This window comes from Lolium perenne, chromosome 6, assembly GCF_019359855.2.
Source record: "Lolium perenne isolate Kyuss_39 chromosome 6, Kyuss_2.0, whole genome shotgun sequence".
Taxonomy (NCBI): domain Eukaryota; kingdom Viridiplantae; phylum Streptophyta; class Magnoliopsida; order Poales; family Poaceae; genus Lolium; species Lolium perenne.
The window spans coordinates 44,759,024-44,777,930 of record NC_067249.2 but is presented as its reverse complement, the minus strand read 5'-3'; the positions used below and the strand labels follow the sequence as shown (position 1 = coordinate 44,777,930).

General features: G+C 48.7%; 1 long non-coding RNA gene across 1 annotated transcript; it reads right to left on the bottom strand.

The window, feature by feature from the left end:
- Positions 1–11,774: 11,774 nt before the first annotated feature.
- On the bottom strand, positions 11,775–12,228 carry LOC139831912 (uncharacterized). Its single transcript, XR_011746306.1, has 2 exons — positions 12,192–12,228; positions 11,775–12,112 (listed from the first exon to the last, which is right to left on the bottom strand). It is a non-coding gene; the product is annotated as an uncharacterized lncRNA (long non-coding RNA).
- Between the last annotated feature and the right edge of the window lie 6,679 nt (positions 12,229–18,907).

Here is an 18,907-nt window from a genome sequence, read left to right as displayed (position 1 = left end):
CATTATTGATGATATCTACATGTTTTATGCATACTTTATGTTATATTTATGCGTTTTCCGGAACTAACCTATTGACGAGATGCCGAAGTGCCAGTTCCTGTTTTCTGCTGTTTTTGGTTTCAGAAATCCTAGTAAGGAAATATTCTCGGAATTGGACGAAATCAACGCCCAGGGGGCTATTTTTACACGAAGCTTCCAGAAGACTGGAGGACTTACGAAGTGGGGCCACGAGGTGGCCAGACACCAGGGCGGCGCGGCCTGGGCCTTGGCCGCGCCGGCCTGTCGTGTGGGGCCCTCGTGTGGCCCCCTGACCTGCCCTTCCGCCTACTTAAGGTCTCCGTCGCGAAAACCCTATCACGTTCGACGAAACCAGAGAAAACCTTCCAGAGCCGCCGCCATCGCGAAGCCAAGATCTGGGGGACAGGAGTCTCTGTTCCGGCACGCCGCCGGGACGGGGAAGTGCCCCCGGAAGGCTTCTCCATCGACACCACCGCCATCTTCATCAACGCTGCTGTCTCCCATGAGGAGGGAGTAGTTCTCCATCGAGGCTCGGGGCTGTACCGGTAGCTATGTGGTTCATCTCTCTCCTATGTACTTCAATACAATAATCTCATGAGCTGCCTTACATGATTGAGATTCATATGATGATGCTTGTAATCTAGATGTCATTATGCTAGTCAAGTGGGTTTTACTTATGTGATCTCCGGAGACTCCTTGTCCCACGTGTGTAAAGGTGACAGTGTGTGCACCGTGTGGGTCTCTTAGGCTATATTTCACAGAATACTTATTCGCTGTTATGAATGGCATAGTGAAGTGCTTATTTATATCTCTTTATGATTGCAATGTGTTTTGTATCACAATTTATCTGTGTGCTACTCTAGTGATGTTATTAAAGTAGTTTATTCCTCCTGCACGGTGTAATGGTGACAGTGTGTGCATCGTGTAGTACTTGGCGTAGGCTATGATTGTGATCTCTTGTAGATTATGAAGTTAACTATTGCTATGATAGTATTGATGTGATCTATTCCTCCTTTCGTAGTGTGAAGGTGACAGTGTGCATGCTATGTTAGTACTTGGTTTGGTTATGTTGATCTGTTATGCACTCTAAGGTTATTTAAATATGAACATTGAATATTGTGGAGCTTGTTAACTCCTAAGATTGAGGGTTCGTGTAATCCTACACAGTTAGTGGTGTTCATCATCCAACAAGAGGGTGTAGAGTCTAGCATCTATCTATTTATTCTGTTATGTGATCAATGTTGAGAGTGTCCACTAGTAAAAGTATGATCCCTAGGCCTTGTTCCTAAATAATGTTATCGCTGCTTGTTTACTGTTTTACTGCATCTTTACTTCCTGCAATATTACTACCATCAACTGCACGCCAGCAAGCACTTTTCTGCCGCCGTACTACTGCTCATATTCATTCATACCACTTGTATTTCACTATCTCTTCGCCGAACTAGTGCACCTATTAGGTGTGTTGGGGACACAAGAGACTTCTTGCTTTGTGGTTGCAGGGTTGCATGAGAGGGATATCTTTGACCTCTTCCTCCCTGAGTTCGATAAACCTTGGGTGATCCACTTAAGGGAAACTTGCTGCTGTTCTACAAACCTCTGCTCTTGGAGGCCCAACACTGTCTACAAGAATAGAAGCACCCGTAGACATCAAGCACTTTTCTGGCGCCGTTGCCGGGGAGGAAAGGTAAAAGGCACTCATACTCCGGTCCCAGGTAAAGTACTTTTCTGTTGCCGTTGTGTTTGTGCTCGAAGCTATTTCCTTTAGATCCTGCAATTGCATCTTTTCGTTTCTTGTTTACACTAGTTTGGCATAATGGACAACAATGAGCTTCTTATTTTATTTCCTGATTTAAGACATGGATGGTTTGATGCGAAAATTAAAAAACCTATGGAACATATTAGTATGAACGCTTTGAACACCATTGTTGCTAATGATATGGAAAATTTTAAGCTTGGGGAAGCTGGCTTTGATGAGCATGATATTTTTAGTCCCCCAAGCATTAAGGAGAAAATTTACTTTGACGATACTTTGCCTCCTATTTATGATGATTATAATGATATTGGTCTTTTAGTGCCGCCTACTATGGAGAGTAAATTTTATTATGATTATACTATGCCTCCTACACTTGATGAGAATAATAATGATAGCTACTTTGTTGAATTTGCTCCCACTACAACTAATAAAATTGATTATGCTTATGTGGAGAGTAATGATACTTTTATGCATGTGAATAAGAATGCTTTATGTGATACTTATATTGTTGAGTTTGTTCATGATGCCTCTGAAAATTATTATGAGAGAGGGAAACATGGTTATATGCATCTTAATAATATTAAGTTTCCCCTCTTTATGTTGAGAATCTTGAAGTTACTCGTGTTTTATCCTCTTATGCTTGTCACTTTGTTCTTCATGAATTCATTTGTGTACAAGATTCCTTTTCATAGGAAGCATGTTAGGCTTAAATTTGTTTTGAATTTGCCTCTTGATGCTCTCTTTTGCTTCAAATACTATTTCTTGCGAGTGCATCATTAAAACTGCTGAGCCCATCTTAATGGCTATAAAGAAAGAACTTCTTGGGAGATAACCCATGTGTTTATTTTGCTACAGTAGCTTTGTTTTATATTTGTGTCTTGGAAGTTGTTACTACTGTAGCAACCTCTCCTTATCTTATTTTATTGCATTGTTGTGCCAAGTAAAGTCGTTCATAGCAAGGTTCATACTAGATTTGGATTACTGCGCAGAAACAGATTTCTGTCTGTCACGAATCTGGGCAGAATTCTCTGTAGGTAACTCAGAAAAATCTGCCAATTTATGTGCGTGATCCTCAGATATGTACGCAACTTTCATTCAATTTGGGCATTTTCATCTGAGCAAGTCTGGTGCCACTTTAAAATTCGTCTTTACGGATAGTTCTGTTTTGACAGATTCTGCCTTTTATTTCGCATTGCCTCTTTTGCTGTGTTGGATGGATTTCTTTGTTCCATTAACTTCCAGTAGCTTTGTGCAATGTCCAGAAGTGTTAAGAATGATTGTGTCACCTCTGAACATGTGAAATTTTGATTATGCACTAACCCTCTAATGAGTTTGTTTCGAGTTTGGTGTGGAGGAAGTTTTCAAGGGTCAAGAGAGGAGGATGATATACTATGATCAAGAAGAGTGAAGAGTCTAAGCTTGGGGATGCCCCGGTGGTTCATCCCTGCATATTTCAAGAAGACTCAAGCGTCTAAGCTTGGGGATGCCCAAGGCATCCCCTTCTTCATCGACAACTTATCATGTTTCTTCTCTTGAAACTATATTTTTATTCAGTCACATCTTATGTACTTTACTTGGAGCGTCTGTTTGCTTTTGTTTTTGTTTTTGTTTGAATAAGTTCATCCTTGTGTGGGAGAGAGACACGCTCCGCTGGTTCGTGTGAACACATGTGTTCTTAGCTTTTAATGTTCATGGCGAAGGTTGAAACTGCTTCGTTAATTGTTATATGGTTGGAAACAGAAAATGCTACATGTAGTAATTCTAAAATGTCTTGAATAATTTGATACTTGGCAATTGTTGTGCTCATGTTTAAGCTCTTGCATCATATACTTTGCACCCATTAATGAAGAAATACATAGAGCTTGCTAAAATTTGGTTTGCATAATTGGTCTCTCTAAAGTCTTGATAATTTCTAGTATTGAGTTTTGAATAACAAGGAAGACGGTGTAGAGTCTTATAATGTTTACAATATGTCTTTTATGTAAGTTTTGCTGCACCGGTTCATCCTTGTGTTTGTTTCAAATAACCTTGCTGGCCTAAACCTTGTATCGAGAGGGAATACTTCTCATGCATCCAAAATCCTTGAGCCAACCGCTATGCCATTTGTGTCCACCATACCTACCTACTACATGGTATTTCTCCGCCATTTCAAAGTAAATTGCTTGAGTGCTACCTTTAAATTTCCATCATTCGCCTTTGCAATATATAGCTCATGGGACAAAATAGCCTTAAAAACTATTGTGGTATTGAATATGTACTTATGCACTTTATCTCTTATTAAGTTGCTTGTTGTGCGATAACCATGTTCATGGGGACACCATCAACTACTCTTTGTTGAATATCATGTGAGTTGCTATGCATGTCCGTCTTGTCTGAAGTAAGGGCATTTTTCACAATCAAATGGTTTGAGTATGCATACTGTTAGAGAAGAACATTGGGCCGCTAACTAAAGCCATGAATCATGGTGGAAGTTTCAGTTTGGACATAAAACCTCAATCTCTTATGAGAATATTAACTGTTGTTGAATGCTTAAGCATTAAAAGAGGAGTCCATTATCTGTTGTCTATGTTGTCCCGGTATGGGTGTCTAAGTTGAAGAATGATCAAAAGCGAGAAATCCAATGCGAACTTTCTCCTTAGACCCTTGTACAGGCGGCATAGAGGTACCCCTTTGTGACACTTGGTTGAAACATATGTTATGCAATGATGATCAGTGTTAACCCAAGCTAATTAGGACAAGGTGCGGGCACTATTAGTATACTATGCATGAGGCTTGCAACTTGTAAGATATAATTTACATGATACATATGCTTTATTACTACCGTTGACAAAATTGTTTCATGTTTTCAAAATAAAAGCTCTAGCACAAATATAGCAATCGATGCTTTCCTCTTTGAAGGACCTTTCTTTTACTTTTATGTTGAGTCAGTTCACCTATTTCTCTCCATCTCAAGAAGCAAACACTTGTGTGAACTGTGCATTGATTCCTACATACTTGCATATTGCACTTGTTATATTACTTTGCATTGACAACTATCCATGAGATATACATGTTATAAGTTGAAAGCAACCACTGAAACTTAATCTTCCTTTATGTTGCTTCAATACCTTTTACTTTGAATTATTGCTTTATGAGTTAACTCTTATGCAAGACTTATTGATGCTTGTCTTGGAGTACTATTCATGAAAAGTCTTTGCTTTATGATTCATTTGTTTACTCATGTCATTACCATTGTTTTGATCGCTGCATTCATTACATATGCTTACAATAGTATGATCAAGGTTATGATGGCATGTCACTCCAGAAATTATCTTTGTTATCGTTTACCTGCTCGGGACGAGCAGGAACTAAGCTTGGGGATGCTGATACGTTTCCGACGTATCGATAATTTCTTATGTTCCATGCCACATTATTGATGATATCTACATGTTTTATGCATACTTTATGTCATATTTATGCGTTTTCCGGAACTAACCTATTGACGAGATGCCGAAGTGCCAGTTCCTGTTTTCTGCTGTTTTTGGTTTCAGAAATCCTAGTAAGGAAATATTCTCGGAATTGGACGAAATCAACGCCCAGGGGCCTATTTTTACACGAAGCTTCCAGAAGACCGGAGGACTTACGAAGTGGGGCCACGAGGTGGCCAGACACCAGGGCGGCGCGGCCTGGGCCTTGGCCGCGCCGGCCTGTCGTGTGGGGACCTCGTGTGGCCCCCTGACCTGCCCTTCCGCCTACTTAAGGTCTCCGTCGCGAAAACCCTATCACGTTCGACGAAACCAGAGAAAACCTTCCAGAGCCGCCGCCATCGCGAAGCCAAGATCTGGGGGACAGGAGTCTCTGTTCCGGCACGCCGCCGGGACGGGGAAGTGCCCCCGAAAGGCTTCTCCATCGACACCACCGCCATCTTCATCAACGCTGTTGTCTCCCATGAGGAGGGAGTAGTTCTCCATCGAGGCTCGGGGCTGTACCGGTAGCTATGTGGTTCATCTCTCTCCTATGTACTTCGATACAATAATCTCATGAGCTGCCTTACATGATTGAGATTCATATGATGATGCTTGTAATCTAGATGTCATTATGCTAGTCAAGTGGGTTTTACTTATGTGATCTCCGGAGACTCCTTGTCCCACGTGTGTAAAGGTGACACTGTTGGGGTTCCGAGGAAAGTGTGGTAAGCCCCCACGCTCTTTTTCTCGAATGGGTTGGATTTACCTGCGGACCCTGCCTTGGGATCCGGCGAGTTATCATCCTCATCCATTGCCTCGGAACTGTCCTCCTCTTTGTCTTTGTTCTTGCCCTTGCCTCCTTTGCCGCGAGGGCGGTGCTTCCGGGCTCGCTTGTATCCTGCTTCCGGGTCGTTTTTCAGATCGTTGACCCACTTGCAGTTGCGGTTAGTGTGAGTGGACTTCCCTGTAACCGGATCCAGGTGGGCCAGGCAGGGCATGTCTCTGTACTCCTCGTAGGTTTGCGGGGTGCGGGATCCGCCAGCTGTGACCTCAGTGCCGTGCTGCTGACCCCTGCCGGCTCCGCCTCCATGGCCGCGTCCTCTTCCACCTCCTGAACCTCCGCGTTGGAACGCCATGGCGACCATCTCGGATCCGCCACTTTTCTGGTCATCAGGTGGGTTTTTGCGTTTATGGCCGCTGGTGTTACCGTTGTCACGGTTCTTCTTTTGCTGGTGCAGGGGAATTGCCGTCGCTGCTAGATCTCCGCCTGCGTCGTCATCGGTGGCAGTGTGATCGCTGGCGATGGTGATCATGTCATCCAACGTCAGTTTGTTTGCATTGACCAAGCAAGTTAGCTTGTGTCGCAGCAATCCTCCTCGCTGCAAGCCCCCAATGAAGGCGTGCATTGCTGTGCGGTTGTCGACGTTCTCGCACTCGTTTCTGCATGCCAACCATCGGGTGAGGAAATTCCTTGATGTTTCACCCTTCTTCTGGATACATGCCTGCAGGTCGCTTGTTGTGGCAGGTCTCTTGTAGGTGCCCCTGAAGTGTTTCTCGAAAGCGTTCTTCAGGTCAAACCAGCAAAAGATGGAATTCTTCTCGAGGTCACTGAGCCGATCCGGGCTGGACCTACAAGGTACAACCGAAGCATGCGCAGCGATGTTAGGGGTTCCTCCGGCGAAGGTTCTGACATTATAGTAATCCTCAATCCAGGTATCCGGCCTTTCCGTGCCATCATAATTCTTCAGATTTCCGGGTAGCTTGAGATTCATCCTTGGCTTTGGTTCCTCTCGAATCATCCTGCCAAAGCATTTTGGGCCAATGTAGTCAGATCTGTACTCATTGAGGCGTTCTCGGGCGTCGCGTGGGCCGCCGCCTGGGGTTTTTGAGCGGGAGCGGGATCTTCGGCCACCGCCTCCGCCTCCGCCGCTGGGTGGCGGTGAAGGGGACCTGCGAGGGGGCCTGTAAGATTTTTTGCTTCCGCCTTCTGAATCCCGGCGGTCTTCCCGAGGCTCGCTCCGGCTTTGGTGGCTACCTTCACCTTGGTGATAGTCTCCTCCGTCGTTCCGGCTCCTGCGAGGCTCTGGCTCACGTTCCGCGTTCCGGCTCCTCCTGGGCTCCTGCTCGCGATCATTGTTCCGGCTCCTTCTGGGCTCGGGCTCATGATCGTTGTTCTGGTTCCGACGTGGTTCCGGCGTGCGCGCCCTGGTCCTTGGCGGCATCATATTGTCGCGGATGTTAATTCCACCAGCCCCATGGGGCCTGGTGTTTTCGGCTGGACTGCGGCGGCGAGGTGGCGGGGGACGCGGGTACCCGTTAGGCGGAGGTGACGGATCCCGGTACTTGTTCCTACCAGTGTACATTGCATCCTTTCCCTTCTTTGGGTCTGACGGAGGCGTCTTCGACGGCACGGGGATTGGGTTCGGGTGCTCCCTTGCTTTTCTTCTGTGCTCCGTGGATCCGGTGCGCGATTCATCATCAGGGTGGCGATTGATACGGGCGTCCTTCTGCGCGGTGGATACACAGTGATCCGGATTGGATTCCAACCTGCGCGACGTATCGGCCTTACTCTGCTGCTGCATTGCAGAAGCAACGAGCTTGCGGACGTAATCAATATCAATTTCCTCGTCTTTTTTGTTCAGGATTTCCGCCGCTTTCTGCATGTTATCCTTTGGAGTTGCGAGCGGCTGCTGTTCGACAGGGGTTGCGAAGTTGATCCTGCGGGGAGGGATTGCTTCTCTGACGATTCTATCAGCCTCCGCCTGTGCGTAGGTCATTTTCACCTCCCACTCTTTTCTCATACTCTTGACTTGCTCGAGTGTTGCGGTGATTTCGCGATCCTGTCTTTCGAAGCGATCCATGATATGCACAGCTTCTTCCCTCTCATCCAATATAGCAGCTGCGGTATTGGCGAACTTCTTGGCTGTAGCCAGCATCTCCTTTCTGGTGGCCTCTAAAGCCTCCGGATCTGCGGCGTCGCCAGGGGTTATTGGCTTGTTGAGGACGTCTGACTTTGCGACCAAATCCATGCGTGCTTGTGCAACTATTTCCTCCGGAGACAGGACATCCTCGAACGGACGTTCCCGATCTAACGGAGATCCGGCATTAGATGGTCCTGGGTCGGAGGTGGTGTTTTCATCTTCGCGTTCCTGCTGTTCCAGCGGTGCCACGGTTGCGAGAACCTGCATAGGCTGGGCGGAATCGACCTCAGGTTGCTCACCGCCTCCGAGCTCTTCTATCTTGCGATTGAACTCTTCCGTGTCCATAGAGGAGGAATCATCGGAAGTTGGGCTCAGGTTGCCCAGAATCGACTCTTCACCCGGGGCGTTGCTTTCTCCGACAGCCTCTTGCTGATCCGGAGCGCCGTAGTTCTCCGGTACCTCAACCTGCACGGGACCAGCTCCGACTTCTTGAGGGGCGGCTCCTGCGGTATGGGCTATGAAGTGTACGAAGTGACACCTTTGCTTTTCTAACACCCGGGAGACCCAGGCAGATCTGCATTGGTCTTCCACCGTTATTTCCTGCTCAGGGGCGGATTGGGTGGGTTTTGATTTTTTCAGATCTAAGGCGGAATCCTCCTTAGGAAGTTCCTGCGACTCAGATCGGATCTTCGCGACTGCGTCCTGCTCAGCGGCGGTCGCATCAGCGTTACTTACCAGTGGGTTTCCGTCGGAATCGACGGTTTCCCCGATGAAGATGTGTATGCCGCCAACTGGGACGATGGAGAGCTTGACGGGGTTAGTCTTAGCCGGAATCCAGCACTCATCCGGAGGGACGATCGGAAGATTCCCGGCGTAAAGAACACGCCCCACCGCGATCGTGTCGTCGTAGCTTCCCATGGCGGAACCCTCCCGGTTCCGGCCTCCAAACGCCGCTGGCCCCACGGTGGGCGCCAACTGTCGTTGCCTAATCGACGGTGCCTCGGAGGAGGGATCCTCACGAGGGGGAGAAGAAGTAGGGGCCATAGGGCGGAGTGCACACGGGACGGTGGTACGCGATTTACCCAGCTTCGGAACACCTGCACGATGACAGGGCCTACTGCTGCTTGTCTGGAATTATCTGGGCGCTTTCGCGTTGTTACAATGAGTTGTGATTGTGCCTCTAGGGCTCCCAGGATCCGGCTTATAAAGACGCACGGATCTAGGGTTTACATGGAGAGTCCTAGCCGGATTACAGGTTTGCCTAACTACGGTACAATGACTTGCCGTGTACGTCAAGGATCCACCCTTCCATCTATGTCACCCGGATCCGGGTCCTTACTGGGCCTCCATGGATCCGGGTTCCTCCACAAGGTCGGTCGGATCCGGCTTCCTGCTCCTGGACCGGACATCTCCCGTCAGGATCAACAGCAACTGGGCCGCCCGATGGGCCACATGCCTCATCACCATCCGTGGGCCACCCGGGCTTGCCGGATCTAGGCACTGTCGATGGTACACCCATGAAGTATACCCACAACACTTAGGCTATATTTCACAGAATACTTATTCGCTGTTATGAATGGCATAGTGAAGTGCTTATTTATATCTCTTTATGATTGTAATGTGTTTTGTATCACAATTTATCTGTGTGCTACTCTAGTGATGTTATTAAAGTAGTTTATTCCTCCTGCACGGTGTAATGGTGACAGTGTGTGCATCGTGTAGTACTTGGCGTAGGCTATGATTGTGATCTCTTGTAGATTATGAAGTTAACTATTGCTATGATAGTATTGATGTGATCTATTCCTCCTTTCGTAGTGTGAAGGTGACAGTGTGCATGCTATGTTAGTACTTGGTTTGGTTATGTTAATCTGTTATGCACTCTAAGGTTATTTAAATATGAACATTGAATATTGTGGAGCTTGTTAACTCCGGCATTGAGGGTTCGTGTAATCCTACACAGTTAGTGGTGTTCATCATCCAACAAGAGGGTGTAGAGTCTAGCATCTATCTATTTATTCTGTTATGTGATCAATGTTGAGAGTGTCCACTAGTGAAAGTATGATCCCTAGGCCTTGTTCCTAAATACTGTTATCGCTGCTTGTTTACTGTTTTACTGCATCTTTACTTCCTGCAATATTACTACCATCAACTGCACGCCAAGCACTTTTACGCCGTACTACTGCTCATATTCATTCATACCACTTGTATTTCACTATCTCTTCGCCGAACTAGTGCACCTATTAGGTGTGTTGGGGACACAAGAGACTTCTTGCTTTGTGGTTGCAGGGTTGCATGAGAGGGATATCTTTGACCTCTTCCTCCCTGAGTTCGATAAACCTTGGGTGATCTACTTAAGGGAAACTTGCTGCTGTTCTACAAACCTCTGCTCTTGGAGGCCCAACACTGTCTACAAGAATAGAAGCACCCGTAGACATCAGCCTTCTCCATATTGGGCCGAGCCAAGCCAGGTATACTAATAATGGGTACCCGAAGGGTATACCCATGTCACCAAGAGATCCGACGTGCACACAACTCCATGCGCCCTCTGTCAGCGCTAGATGCACCACCAGAGCAAGGATAGGGCGGGGAGGACTTTATTCTGACTTCAGGATGTAGCCGCTGCCTCACCATTCCAAAAAAGACACTGAAAAGCAAACTAAATTAAGAACGAAAACTCCCCGCCGACGAGGGACCATGGCCCACCACGCCTCCAAGGCCCCAAGGCCACGGAGACGGAGCAGACCGGCGTATCGCCGACGAGGAGGACGGAACGCTAGATGGGTTTGTGGCTTCCGTCGCCTCCTGACTGTACTTTCCCCGAGGAAGTTGTTGAAGCTGTTGTTGATGAATGTACCCATGAACCTAGTTTATGAATTTTCTTTCCCATGCAAAAAAAGAATGTATCCTTCCCGTCGGATAGACAAACCTTGCTTGCGAGTTGCAACAACACTCTTTTGTCGGTGCTCACACACTAAGCCCGCACCGATAATTGTTCCAGTCCATTGGGCGATAAAGTACCGCACTACTAGCTTCGCCAGGACCAAAGCTGGTAGAAATCATAAATAAGCTGTCGTCGGGGCCGAGATGGTGGATGAAGATTGACGAAGCATATGGCTTTCTTCAGCAAAGCAAGTTTCTAGACGTCCATGAAGCCGCTGATGTCGAGCAGACGAGATCGAGCGCCACATGCCCCTATCGGCGGGCAACTTTGTTTGCGTGTGGACCTCGATGGTTTGAGATCGAGAGTTGTGCTCGGCATCAAACTAGCGCACCCACAAAGGAGAGTCCACCGCGTACTCGCGAATTTTTTTTAAATAATACGATTTTTTTATTTAATTCCAGGACTATCACGCGTTTTCAAAATTTTCGAAAAGTGTGACTCGGTCGGACTATAGCAGGCCGATCGGCCGGCAGCAGGCCGACTGGGTGTCGGCTGCAGTTGGCCGTCGGGTTGTCAGACTCGTTGGTCGATAGATGACCAACTGGTCAGCTACAGACCAATTGGTTTGCTACAGACCAATTGGTTTGCTACAACCCGATTATTTGCATGGATGTATTTTCTTCGTTTGCATGAAGCTTATGGTTAGCAGAGGTATAGCTGAAGGTACTTATGGCGTCATTTTTAATCGGTACAACATACTGATACATAGTTCATACATGAAGTCTGATACATAGGTGATGCATACATAAATGTCTGATACATAGATACATAAATGTCTGAGACTATGGACGGCGTCTGGGGTTTCGTGGAGGCGGCGTAGTACGGGGTGTCCAACCGAACCTGTCCGGGGCCCTGGTTATGCGAGCAGGGATCCAGGACCCGGACTCGGGGTCGTACTGTGTCTCCTGTGTGGGCTGTGGTGGAGGAGTCTGCATACCGACATAGTTCTGCTGCGTGCTGTAGTACTCCATGTGCTCAGGATCCTGATCACTAGCTCCCCATGAAGGATTGGACGCAGTGTGCTGCGAGTATCCTGTGCCACGAAACATAAGTGATGTCAAACTAAGTGGAGTATAGTCTATATGGAACACAATATATAGAATAGTACATACCCTGTGTGTATCCTGCTCCTCCCATGAAAGGGGCCTGTTTGTCGCCATCGGTCGAAAGCAGCTTGCTGCTGAAAGTCGTCGAAGAAACCGTGACGCTGGTACTGAAAGTCATCGACGGAAGGAGTGTGCTGCTGCTGCCACGACGAACCTCCTGCCTGGTCAGGAGGTGGTGGTCTGGGTGTCGGAGTCGGTGTGAGACGTGGCCGTGATCCGTGGTGCTGGTACTGATAGTCGTCGACGGAAGGAGTGTGCTGCTGCCACGACGAACCTCCTGCCCGATCAGGAGGTGGTGGTCTGGGTGTTGCGGTCGGTGTGAGATGTGGCCGTCGCTGCTGCTGTGTGGAGGGTCGCGGTGGAAGGAGGTGGCGCTGAACGACGTCGGAACTACGGCTGCATGTGATAGCCGAGTAGATCCCGCGTAGCTTGTCCTCGAGACGCCTCAACCAGGACACATGTTGGTCACGCTGCAGAAGAGGTGCACTGGACACTTGACGTGTATACCGAGCGACTTCATCCTGTAAGTCCGCAGTCAGCTGACCCTGAAAAATCATGGTAGCATATAAATCGTAGAACCCAATAGATAAACGACAAGTATGAGGGTGGAATAGAAAGTTGTACGTACCGCATGCTGTCGACTACCGGCTGTGGACTGAGTCGGGTACATATCGTACATAGACGCAGGTGGCGCCTGAGCTGGATCAGTCGGCGGGATGAGGCGCACTCGCGTGGCTGCAGTGTACCTCTGCAGATATGCGGCAAACTCCTGTGGGTCAAACTGCTCATCGTTCGGCCAGACGTGTGTTGTCGCGCCATCCCACTCAGCAACATACGAGCCAACGCGCTGAAGCCACCATGTCGAGGAGTGGCTAGTACCCTTCCTGTTGTACCTGCAGAAAATAATTGTGAGAGTTAGTCGAACCATGATGAACAGGCTTAAACTTAGCGACGCTCAGAACTTACTTGTGGACGTAGGCAGGGAGAGGTGCTATCGGTGGTGGAGGATCGACCAGCTGCCGAGAGCCGAACTGCCTCATGATCCTCTGCTGGGCCATTATCTCCACGGACACATCGAAGATGATCTTCGACTGTGTCATCCAGTACGCACAATCTCTATAACAGAGGTTAGAGATCCCGCCGGGGTACCTTTCATGCACGGCGGCGGCCATATAGGGCTGCCAGATCACCGCCCTATCATCGAGCACGTCGAACTGCTCGGTGAACGCAGGGTAGCAGTTCCTAACCTGGTCACGAGCAAATCGTCTCTGCGAAGAGAAATAGTCAGTACTCGTGTAAAACTATAAATTACGAAGGAACTATGTTCGACAGTCTACATACCTCGCGACGTGTCCAAAGTATGCCGAAAGTAGGCATGTCGATGTGGTCCGGATCAGCCAACTCGTTTGCCCCGAAAGGGCGCTCAGCATCTATGTCTGGCCGACCAATCGGGAACCTCTCCCAGGACCACAGCTGCAAGAACAGTGGGCAGCCAAGAAGCCGGACACAGGAGAGACAAGTGTACAAGCATTGCACAAACCTCGGTATGTGGCTGCTAAAACCGCGGAACCCCAACTCCGCTGTATGATGTCGTCGGCGGTTTGTGCCTCTGCTATCTCCAGTGCAATGGGGATGAAGCGCCTATTGATGGTGGTCTGATGGTTCTCTGTGAACATGACCTTCCCAAGCAGCCACAATATGTACGCGTCGAGACTCCTAGTGATTTGTGCCTCACTCATCGGCGGTGTGAACTGTGAAACCTACAACCATGAAAAAAAAGATGTTAGTTATAACAACGCAATAACCATAAATAAATTTGTTATAACAATGGTTACCTCGAAGTTCAGTAACCAGTCAGACTTTGGACCGTGGTCCTCACAGAGAAACTCAGTCTGGCCCGCACGAGTTCCCTCAAAACGTGCAGGCATTTCTTCCTCCCAAAGCACTGGTTCTGCCAGCGAGCCTATGGGCTGACCCGCCAACGGTAGGCCCAGTAAGAAAGACACGTCCTGGAGAGTAGGGGCCATCTCTCCCCATCGAAAGTGGAACGTGTGTGTCTCGGGCCTCCACCTATCCACCAGGCTGGTCAGTAGGGAGTGGTCCTGCTGAAGGCGCTTGATCGGTGTGCCTACTCGCTCACCGATGACCTCTGACCTAGTGGCCTCAACCAACCGTGCAAAAGGTAGAAGTCCAGCCCACTTCAACCTACAAAATCATATAAGAATCCAATTAGTATGTGCCAGTACTTCAAATTGAAATCTTCAACTGCCTGAAAAACCATAACCAGCTTTCGGTGTTCTCACTCTCCACGAAAGCAAAAGCGAGTGGCACGATTTGATTGTTTCCGTCCATTCCAATGGCGGTTAAGATTTGACCCTTGTACTGACCGATCGAAACGTGCCGTCGACACATAACACGGGTCGACAGTGTCTGAATGATTCGATGCATACACCGAACGAGAAATAGACTCTATGCAGAACCCTGTAAGATGGGTACTCCGGCAAAAACATGTCCTGGATGTTCACATATGTGTCTGGATTCCTCGCCTGCAGCGTCTGCAGCAAACGAACAACAGCGTCGTATGCGTCTCGAAACGAACCAAACCTCATCTCCATCGCCCTCTGCTTAGCCCTCCAAGCCTTGCCATAAGATATGGTGTAAAAATGATGCTTCTTAACATTCTTCTGGATGGCGTTTACTCTCATGGCTTGCCCTTCCACTATTTCAGTGTACAACAGCCGAGCTATGAGATTAGACGACAGGTTGCAATGATCATTGAGGATACTTGCAAGCTCACAACTATGTGCCACAAAGTCGCTCACACGCCATGTTGTGTCATACTTAGGAACATACCCATGCACCCTTCCGGGACAATTGATGTCCACACATTCCATCGTCAGGTATTTTCCAGATGACACGGTTGTTCTCAGCTGCCTCTGACTCACCATTGCCCACTTCATTATTGCATCCTGCATATGTCGCTTCGACGGAAACATGGCCCCTACGGCGACATTGTTCTGGTGATACTCCCAGTTAGAATCAAGACCATCGTTGATTGTCATTGCAGACGAAAAGTTATGATTCCATCTGGTTCTGGCTGTATCCATTTTCTTCGTCACCATCAACCTCACCGTCTTCTCCACTGTAACCATCACCCTGGCCGCTATAAACATCTTCCGCATGGCTGCTCTGTTCAGGCTCGTAACCACCGCCACCGCCGGGTGCTTCACTGCTCTGGCCTGATTCGTAACCACCTCCTCCACTGTAACCGCCTTCAGGAGGCGCTACCTCCTTCTCCACCGGAAGAACTAATGCCACAGGGTTAGTTCCTCTCCTTTCAGACCCTTTTAACCAGCTCACCCACTTAGAGGTATCATCTACAGGCCTCAGATACCACGAAATGTTTGATATCGACTTAGTCCACAATGCATGCACACCCACTGTGTGCACTTCAGGATTAAGCCCGAAACATTCTGTCAACCAGTCCTTCACCTGCTCAATTGTCCATGTTCTAGGAGCAGTCATATTCATCTCTACAGATTTGAACTCACTCAGATCAACTCCCATTTCATTTGATCGGACACTACCCATACCATAGTAAATTACTATCTTCACTACATCTGTCATCTTTGCTCACCTAAAAAAAATTCCATCCGCGTCAACTACTAAAACCAGTCCACATAAATACACTAACACTAAAACCAGCCCACATTAACCTACACAGTTAACACTACTATGCAAAGATTAGGATTTACCCTTGTAGCGTGAGCAGCCTCTCCAACTGTAGCAGCACGAGCAGCAAGAACAGCACGCGGCACCTCAGCGCCACCACGAACCAGCAGCAGCTCAGCCCCTTACACCACCACCAACCTCCACCACTTCATCACCATTGCTGCTAAACAACACCACCAATCCTCTCCAAAACCTAACTCATCTGTAGATCGAGCTTCCCTCAACTAATAGCAGCAAAATGTTGAATTTTTATTGGCTAAATCACTAGGGATCTGCGAAATATGCTGAAGTTTTCGAGCTGTTCTTGTGCAGCCAGGGAAGAAAGCATGCAGGAAAGAGAGAAGGGAAGAAGAGAGGAGAGAGGAGAGAGGAGGAAGAAGACAGAAGAAAGAAGAAAGAAGAAAAGGCTGGCCGGGGGAGCGTCTGCGCGTGGCCGGGCGAGGGCGTCTGCGCGTGGCCGGCCGGGTCGACCGACGCGACGCGTGCATGCTGCATGCCACAGTCTGGCTGCTCCCGTCCGATCGGACTGCAGCAGTCCGACGGGGTGCTGTCCCCCTGGTCGGCCACCGCAGGGCCTGCAATCGGCCTGCTGCCGGACGATCGGCCTGCTGTAGTCCGACCGAGTCACACTTTTGGAAAATTTTGAAAACGCGTGATAGTCCTGGAATTAAATAAAAAATTCGTATTATTTAAAAAAAATTCGCCCGCGTACTCGGCGTCGTCCGCATATCCGGTGATTGAAAGGCCCTACGCCGCATTATCTCGCAGCGGCGAGCTAGGCCTCCAGTTGGGATGGCCGGGACAATTACACTAGTCTAGTTCATACGCCACCTATGAGACAGGTGGACATCTGGTAGGGGCAGCAGCGGCCTTGCCTCGGCGAACCACCGCACAACCTCGACTTTGACGTAGACGCGCCGCTCTGGCCGCGACACATGAGGTGGTTGCACATGCCTGTCTGCGGGTACGCAGAAGAAGCTGCGATCGTCACTATCGGATCCGCCTACTCATGGTCGTGGCGGTAGAGGCAAAATGAACAGTTTCTCTTAGAGCAGGTCTAACAGACCCCGTAAAAGGGGCAAACCCGTATAATAACTGCCAGAATACGGGTTTGAGCTCTACCCGGCCGTCTAGCAGACCCCGTAAAAACGGCCCCCGCTTCGATTTTTGCTGTTTTCGATTACGGGGCGGGTCTTCGCCCCTTACTTGTACGGGGTGGGAGAGCAAATACAGGGCCAACCCCCCCACTCGTGGCGGAGGAAATCTAACCGTTTCGCGATTTGCCTCGCCGGAATCCGGCTAAATTCCGGCGAACTGCAGCCGGGGCGGGGCTGGGCGAGCACCGCCGGGGCCGGCGTGAGCACGGCCGGCGGCGCGAGCACGGCCGGAGCGGGCGGGGCTGGCCGGAGCGAGGCGGGGCGAGGGTGGCCGGGGCGGCGCGCCATGGCCGGGGCGGGCGAGGGCGGCGCGGTCGGGAGCGGGCGAGGGCGGCCAGGGCCGGGGCGGGGGCGGCGAGGCGAGGGTGGCCGGGGCCGGGCGGGCGAGGCGAGGGCGGCCGGGGCGGCGCGGCCATGGCCGGAGCAGGCGAGGGTGGCGCGGTCGGGAGCGGAGCGGGCGGGCGAGGGCGGCCGGGGCCGGAGCGGGGCGAGGAGAGGGCGGCCGGGGGCGGGGCGGCCATGGCCGGGGCGGGGGAGCACGGTGGCAGGCCGGGAGTTGGCTAGAGGAAGAAGATGAGGGGAGTTTTTTTTTTTGATTCGGCATATTTTGGGAATATTCCATTTTACAGGGTGAGTTTACAGGTTCTGCTAGATTGGACGCGTTTTTGGCCGGTGAAAAACGAATACAGGGTCCTCTACTCGCGTTTTAAGGGGCGGAAAAATACGGGACCTGTTAGACATGCTCTTAGCCATTGGGACGGGGCCTACGGTTTGGCTAGGGTTTGGAGGAAGAGGAAGCTCCGGGAGTGAAGTGGATTGGGGGGAGAACAATGGGGCCTCGAGAACGATGGTTCCCCATTTAATAACGACCATGGGTGAGACCCAGGAAGGCCAAGGGACGACATGCACATATGCGCGCTTTCTGTAGCCACCACGAGGTCAGCCCAAATTTGGGCATACTCCCACCGATTCATATTAATTGTCACTAATATGGATATATCAAGACATATTTAGTTCTAGATACATCGATATTATCGACAATTAATATGAATCGTAGAGAGTATCTTTTTTTTTGCACTACTTACATGAAAAAAACATGTTGCTCGACATGTCCGCAAGTTTCTCGTGTTGTCCGCCTCGTACTCACCCCCATGAGACATCACGCTTCCACGATCTCCTAGCCCGAATTGCCACGTGTCGACGAAAAGGAGACCTCTCGCGCCATGCGCGCCCGCTAGTCCTTCCACACGAGGGCACGCTTCTCCTAGTCGCTCTCTGAATGGAAAATAGTGACTATTTAGTGACCAGTATGGAGGGTAAAATATCAACATATTTATTGTAGTATACATATTATTATATTTGCTTCTAAATAATCATCGACTAGAAACCACTGTCAAGATACTTATTGAACCATATGTTTTGTAGTTATGTGCCGAGATATGTAATAATATTAAATACACACAACACATACATATATACACCATAATTTGTGTAAGTCATATAATAATCGCTAAATATATGAAATATTTTTTCTCACTTAAGGAAATTACACTTAATCTCTTTTAGTGACATTGTCTTGTAAAAGGAAAATAAATACAATACAAAAGATAATTTAAATTTAATGTGTTAGGTATGTACTTCTTAATAATGGATGCTAGAACACTATAACTAATATGTAACAACAACGTTAGTGATTTTAAATAGAAATATATACTACATAATTTCGCACTTTATAAAAAATTATAGAAAGTATAAAAGTCTAGTATAAATATAGATCATCATATCTTAAATTACGTAAAAGGCAAATACCGTAGACTTTGATTCACCGCTATT